The 6,224-nt window shown below is 44.0% G+C and overlaps 1 long non-coding RNA gene across 1 annotated transcript; it reads left to right on the top strand.

Annotated features, from left to right (window-relative positions):
• The first annotated feature begins 217 nt into the window (after positions 1 to 217).
• Positions 218 to 3,703, top strand: LOC142391492 (uncharacterized). The gene is made up of 4 exons (XR_012770579.1): positions 218 to 619; positions 1,512 to 1,613; positions 3,149 to 3,195; positions 3,322 to 3,703. It is a non-coding gene; the product is annotated as an uncharacterized LOC142391492 (long non-coding RNA).
• Positions 3,704 to 6,224: the final 2,521 nt, after the last annotated feature.

The following is a 6,224-nucleotide window of genomic DNA, read 5'->3' on the forward strand; positions in this document are numbered from 1 at the left end:
ACAGGTGCGCGCTCACTTTGGCTGCTTAAAATTGCACTATGACTTAGGCTGCGCTCCACTGTCTCCAACAAACGCTCGCTGTTCAGAAAGTAGAGGCGACCTCTGGGCTCAGAGGCAATTTGTAAGAAAAATGTGCGGCAGAGCTCAATGAGCGTGACTTTGTGTGAAAGAGGACACGTTTTCCTACATTTTAAGGGATCATTTCTTTCTGGCAGTTAAACTGTATGAAAGTTATAGTTTGAATAGTTGTTTGAAAAGCTAAACAAGTTGAAATTTATCAGCACGCGATTTGGCATCAGACTGAAGTGGGCGATGAGCTGTGGGTGAAGGTGGGACCCGCACACTGAAAGTGTAGCTACGGCTCACGCATAGATTAATGCTGCGCCAGTGAATGTTTGATCCTTGGCGGCGCTTGTGTGTGAGGGACAAGCACGCGGAAGGAAAAAACAAACCGAGCATAAGGAGAGAGCCCAGCCATGTGAGCGGTGAGATGCAAAGCACAGAGGAAATTCTAAAGAAAAAAAGAATCGAGGATAAAGTGTGCGAGAGGGAGTGCTGCATGGTGTATATCGCTGACATTGACGGGGCTGGATAATGGTAGCTTACTGTGGAAACTCCGGTGAGTGATATCAATGATATGTGAAGCTAATGGCTAGCAAGATCGTTTGCTAGCGTATTTAAAAAATAAAGTATTAAAAAAAAAAGAAAAAGTTTTTGCTCTATTTTTGTATCTTTTAAAGCAAAGAGAGGAAAAAAAGGAAAAAAATATCGTTTGCTAGCGTATTTAAAAAACAAAGTATTTTAAAAAAAAAACATGTTTTTGCACTATTTTGTATCTTTTAAAGCAAAGAGAGGAAAAAAAGAAAAAGTTCGTTTGCTAGCAAGAATGTTTGCTAGCAAGAATGTTTGCTAGCAAGAACGTTTGCTAGCAAGAATGTTTGCTAGCAAGAATGTTTGCTAGCAAGAATGTTTGCTAGCAAGAATGTTTGCTAGCAAGATCGTCGGCAAGCGTTTAATTCATGATGTTATTTAGTAAAATGTATGCATTATTTCATATTGAAATTGTTGTTAAAATTGATTACATGTTAAAAGATGTTACTGTGTTACCTAGAGAATGCTCTAATTTTACAAGTGGAGATTTGAGAAAATTCCTGCCTAAAGACTGTTAAAAATAATTTCTTTGGGAGATTGTCTCCATTTACAAGTTTAGAAAAAAATGTAAACTTGATGAGGAGACTGGCCAAAATGTAAAGTCATTTTTTAAATGTAAAAAAAATAAATAATTATTTTTACATTTAAAAAAAAAAAAAAAAAAAAAAAGAGTAATGTGAGATAAAATATTCATCGGCGTTAAATAATTGACAAGTTAACGCGATAGTAACGAGTTAACTCGCCCAGCCCTATTTTTTTAATATATTTGAACAAACACTGATTATTACACGTTGATGCAAACTTCTGTGACCACATTTATCAGTTTGTTCATACGTTTTTCCGGTTCTGGTCCCATCCAGTTGTGGCAGTTTTTACTGGAGCTTCTTCTGGACTCCACCTGCAACACGTTCCTCTCCTGGACCGGAGACGGCCGGGAGTTCAAGATGTCCGACCCCACAGAGGTAAGGACGGGTTTTACACGGGTGCAAAGTTACCTCATACCTTCAGATTCCCACCTGATGACCCACAGTGTCTGACAGAGGAGGCAGAGCTGGGAACATGTTCTCTGTGCTGCACTCAGCCCTGTGCTTCTGCTTCCTGCTGAGTGTTACATGAACAATCACACATGTAGGAGCCTGTTTCCTTTGCTCACAGCACCAACGCTGGTTGGACATGAACAGCAGATGTTTGTGGAGGAGGTCTCCAAGGAGAACATCTGCAGGAACAACAGTGAGAAGTGTCTGTTGGTCCTCTGACCCTGGATCAGACACAGAGATGGGTCCAGGACATGTTAGCCTAGCTTAGCACAAAGATTTCTAGAACCATGTTCAGCGTACATCTGGAAATGCGTACATGTGGGTTAGACCTGCGTCCTGAGAGAGGATCTGGATGTTTGGCTGCCCTGAAACCTTCTGAGAGGAGTCAGCAGAAACAATGTGACCATCAGGAGAGACCATGATGTCAGAGACTGAAGAGAGTTCAGCTCAGTGTTTAAAGCTCATATTTGGCTTCAGAAAGGAGAGAAAAATCAAAGTGAAAACTCTTCCAAAGGTGAAGAGTTGAATTCAGAGACAGAAACTTCATCATCTCCATCATCTGACTGCAGAAAACATTTAGTTTGAACTTGTTTTTTATTGGGTTTTCAGCGCCGACGTTCAGTTTCTACACTTTTCTCTATCCAGCTGGAGATGATAATTACACACATTATATCCAAATTAAGATCAAAAGCAAACAAGAGACCAACAGAACAAATATCCACTCCCAATGAAATGCATGAAACATCCATCCATCCACCTTCTGCACCCGCTGAATCCGTCGGGGGGGCCGCGGGGGGGCCGGAGCCCCTCCCAGCGGGGCCAGAGGCGGGGTTCACCCTGGACAGGTCGCCATCCATCACAGGGCCACATTAAATATGTTAAATCAAATATACACATTCAGACATTCATATGTACAAGCCCACACAGAAATAAGTGCTGAGGAGAGCAGCACTGAAACATTGTGAGGCTCTGTGTGGATGATGGGAAACAGGTGGCAGAGCAGGAAGGCTAAGCAGTCTCATTGTGTTCATAAAGAGCCGACAGGACTCCAGCGGTTAGTAAAGATGGACTTTAGGAGCCTTCATAGATCTGTAATGTGCTCCATCTGATGGAGGCCCCAAACCTTCTGGATCCAGATGTTATATGAAGGGGGGGTTCAGCCATCTAATAGTTCTGCAGCTCAGTGCTGCTGTGAGTAATATATGTACAGATGTTTCTCTGGCCTCCCATTCAGCCCTTTAGGCATCACTCCTAATAGAGCCACAGCAGCATCCCGAGGTACAGAGCATCAGATACCTCTCCCCAGAGTGTCTTTACTTTGGGACATAAGCAGAATATATGGCTATGACTGGCAGCATGTGCTCCACCGTTCCTCCAGCATCAGCTGGAATGGGACCGGCTCATTCTAGATGCTATTTCTGGAGTCCTGAAACATGTGACAGTTATTTTCCTGCTTTCAGGGTGGAGCCTGCTGGAGAACGATGGCTGACACCAGGGCTGAGGAAGTGTGAGTGTGTTCTTCATCTGATTCATGACATCCAGCCATCGCCACACTGTCACATCACTCATTGATCAAAGTGAACAGATGATGGATCAATAACTGCAGCTGGACTGTGTTTGTTCTCTCCATCAGATTCCTGCCAACTCACAATCGACACAAACACAGTGAGCAGGAACCTGAAACTGTCTGACAGCAACAGGAAGGTGACACGTGTGGAGGAGGATCAGTCATATCCTGATCATCCAGACAGGTTTGATGACTGTCCTCAGCTGCTGTGTAGAAATGTTCTGACTGGTCGCTGTTACTGGGAGGTCGAGTGGAGAGGAGAGGTTTATATATCAGTGAGTTACAGAGGAATCAGCAGGAGAGGAGAAGGCAATGTAGGAGACTACAGAGACTGTGTGTTTGGAGGGAATGATCAGTCCTGGAGTATGACCTGCTCTGATGGAGGTAAATACTCTGTCAGGCACAATAACAGAGTAACATCCATCTCCTCCTCCTCCTCCTCCTCCTCCTCCTCCTCCTCTCCTCCTCCTCTCTTTGACAAATTCATGGCCAAGTTATATGGCCCTCAGAGAGCAGCAGTGTATGTGGACCGTCCTGCTGGCACTCTGTCCTTCTACAGAGTCTCCTCTGACACACTGATCCACCTCCACACCTTCAGCACCACATTCACTGAAGAACCTCTGCTTCCTGGATTTGGGCTCTTGTACAGTTCACCTGGTTCCTGGTTGTCTCTGTGCTGAGTACACAGAGTGTCCTCCTGTCAGAGAATCCCTGCTGAACAGATAGTTCAGGCTGTTCATGTCTGTCTCTTTCACTCAGAAACACCTTTTCAGATTCATGGACTCAGTCAGTTTCTGTGTGAAACTCTTCTGAATGATTCCTTGGAAACTTCTTCCTCTTCCGGTCCTTTAAAGATGGAAGCTGCCATTCTTCCAGGAAGTTGTTTTTCTGTGTGTTTCCAGCCAAAGCTTCACACTGAGACCATTCAGTTGCTGTCAGCTGCAGTTAGTTTGCTGCACATGTGACAAACTGATACTTTTAATGCAGAATTTCTATGTAAAAAAAAAAGTTTAAAAATGAGATGAAATAATTTGCAGTTTGCTTGTCAACATGAAAGCATATTTCTGAAATGTGTGCTTGATACCCTGAACTATAAGTGGATGTCTGGGCTTTGCCATCAGTGCTGTAATTCAGGACTTTACCTTTAGAAGCCTCCTAAGATGATGTTTGTTGTGATTTATAAATATCATGTCAAAATAAAACTGAACTGAATTTGACTGAATTGTGCTTTTATTTGCACCGGAAATAGTTTTATCTCCACGCTGCAGCACGTCCGAATAAATAGAAGCCAAGTGTGTGAAAATAAAAGCTCCAATGAAGAATATTAGCAAAAAAAAGACTGAAAACAGCTTTGAGCTGTAGTTCCTGTGGGTGAGTGATGCCACGAGCTGAGCTTCTGTAGCATTTAAAGTACGGCACGTCCCATCATACGTGGCTGCTAAACAGGAGCAAACATAAAGAAACACAAAGTGATCCGTTTTCATACTTAAGGTTTCAGTTTCATCCCATCTTTGGTCTGTGAAATGTGCATTTCTGAGTTGTGTTTCAACACTGTAAGCAGGTGGCATAGCTTTGCTTGGATCTTAATCAGACTGATTGTAATTTGAGCGGCAGGTAAGTTTGGTCAAATAAAGCCAAATATCAGAGTCTTTGTTGGAGAAATATTTTCAGCCCCAACTCTGGCCGACATTGTTAGTAAAAGGAAAGAAAAAGCAGGTGAATGAAAACTTACTAAAGCAAGAGTTTTCCCTTCAAAAAGTCCATCTTTGGAGAATAAAATAACAGAGTTATTAACAGAGTTTCTCAGAGTTTGGGGCTGGTTAGGGGCTTTTGAATGGATTCTCCCATTGAATTCTGGGTCCCTGCGAGAGGCCAAAAGACAGCTGATACTATATTCTTCTCAGCACTGATGAGTTGTAATAATAATAATAAATGAAGTAAAGAAAGAAGAGAGGAAGAGACTGGGCCGGCACATTTCCCATCATGCCTGTGTGTGGCAGAGGAAAAGCCGAAGGAGGTGAAGCAGCCCGAGTTCTCCCACCTTGACCAACTGACAACTGAAACTGCTAACTGGTAAAAAAAAACATGTGTTTCTCAGTGGAGTCTGGTGGCTGAGAGCGAAGGCGTCAGCTGCTGCTTTAAGCGGCTGCTCGACACCAACTACAGCAGAGGAAACATCCCAGATGTAGCGGACACTGGAGTTTCTGCAGGTGGCCTTTTAGGCGTGCTGAAGGGGTTTTTGGGGTTCACTCCTCAGCTGCTGGACTCCTGTCTGCTCCTCCAAAGCCTGAAACTTTCTGCTGCAGCTAACCCTTAAAACATGGAGCTAACTTTCCTGTCAGCTGGAACATTTCAGAGTTCTCCTCAGACTGGATTCAGTGGGCATAAAGGTGTCTTTAACAGAGAGCTCTCTGGATTCATCTCTGTGCTTCAGCCCATCAGGGGGCGGGGCCTGTTCCAAACCCTCCCATTGGTTATTGCTCGTGACGTCAGAGACGGACAGAGCTGCTACTGGCTCCTGCAGCCGGAGCAGCGGAAGTGTTTCTGGAGGAACGGCAGCAGAGCCGCTGGTAATGTTCACAGCTTCTGTTCTCCACCTCAGAGTTTATAAAACTCATACAGCACCATCAGAACACATGGTCACCACATGGACCTTTAGGAGTTCAGGCTTTCTGAACACACACATCAGTTCCATCCAGATGTTTTCCACATCTTTTCAGGGTTTCCTGCTGTGGCTTCATAACTCAGATGGAATCAGTCAGTGAGAAACACAGCCGGCTGTGAGAGAAAGTAAAGGTGTTCACCGAGGCTGAACCTGAGTGTTGCTCCCTTCAGTTGGAATCACCAACACAAGTCCTTCCTCTCATGCACGGGCGTTTATCTGCACAACACTGTGGTCAGTCTGTGAGAACTGGAGAAATGAAAACAAACAAATCATAAAGTGAACTTCACAGGATACAAAGCCTTTC

The sequence above is a fragment of the Odontesthes bonariensis genome, chromosome 11 (assembly GCF_027942865.1).
Source record: "Odontesthes bonariensis isolate fOdoBon6 chromosome 11, fOdoBon6.hap1, whole genome shotgun sequence".
NCBI classification, from domain to species: domain Eukaryota; kingdom Metazoa; phylum Chordata; class Actinopteri; order Atheriniformes; family Atherinopsidae; genus Odontesthes; species Odontesthes bonariensis.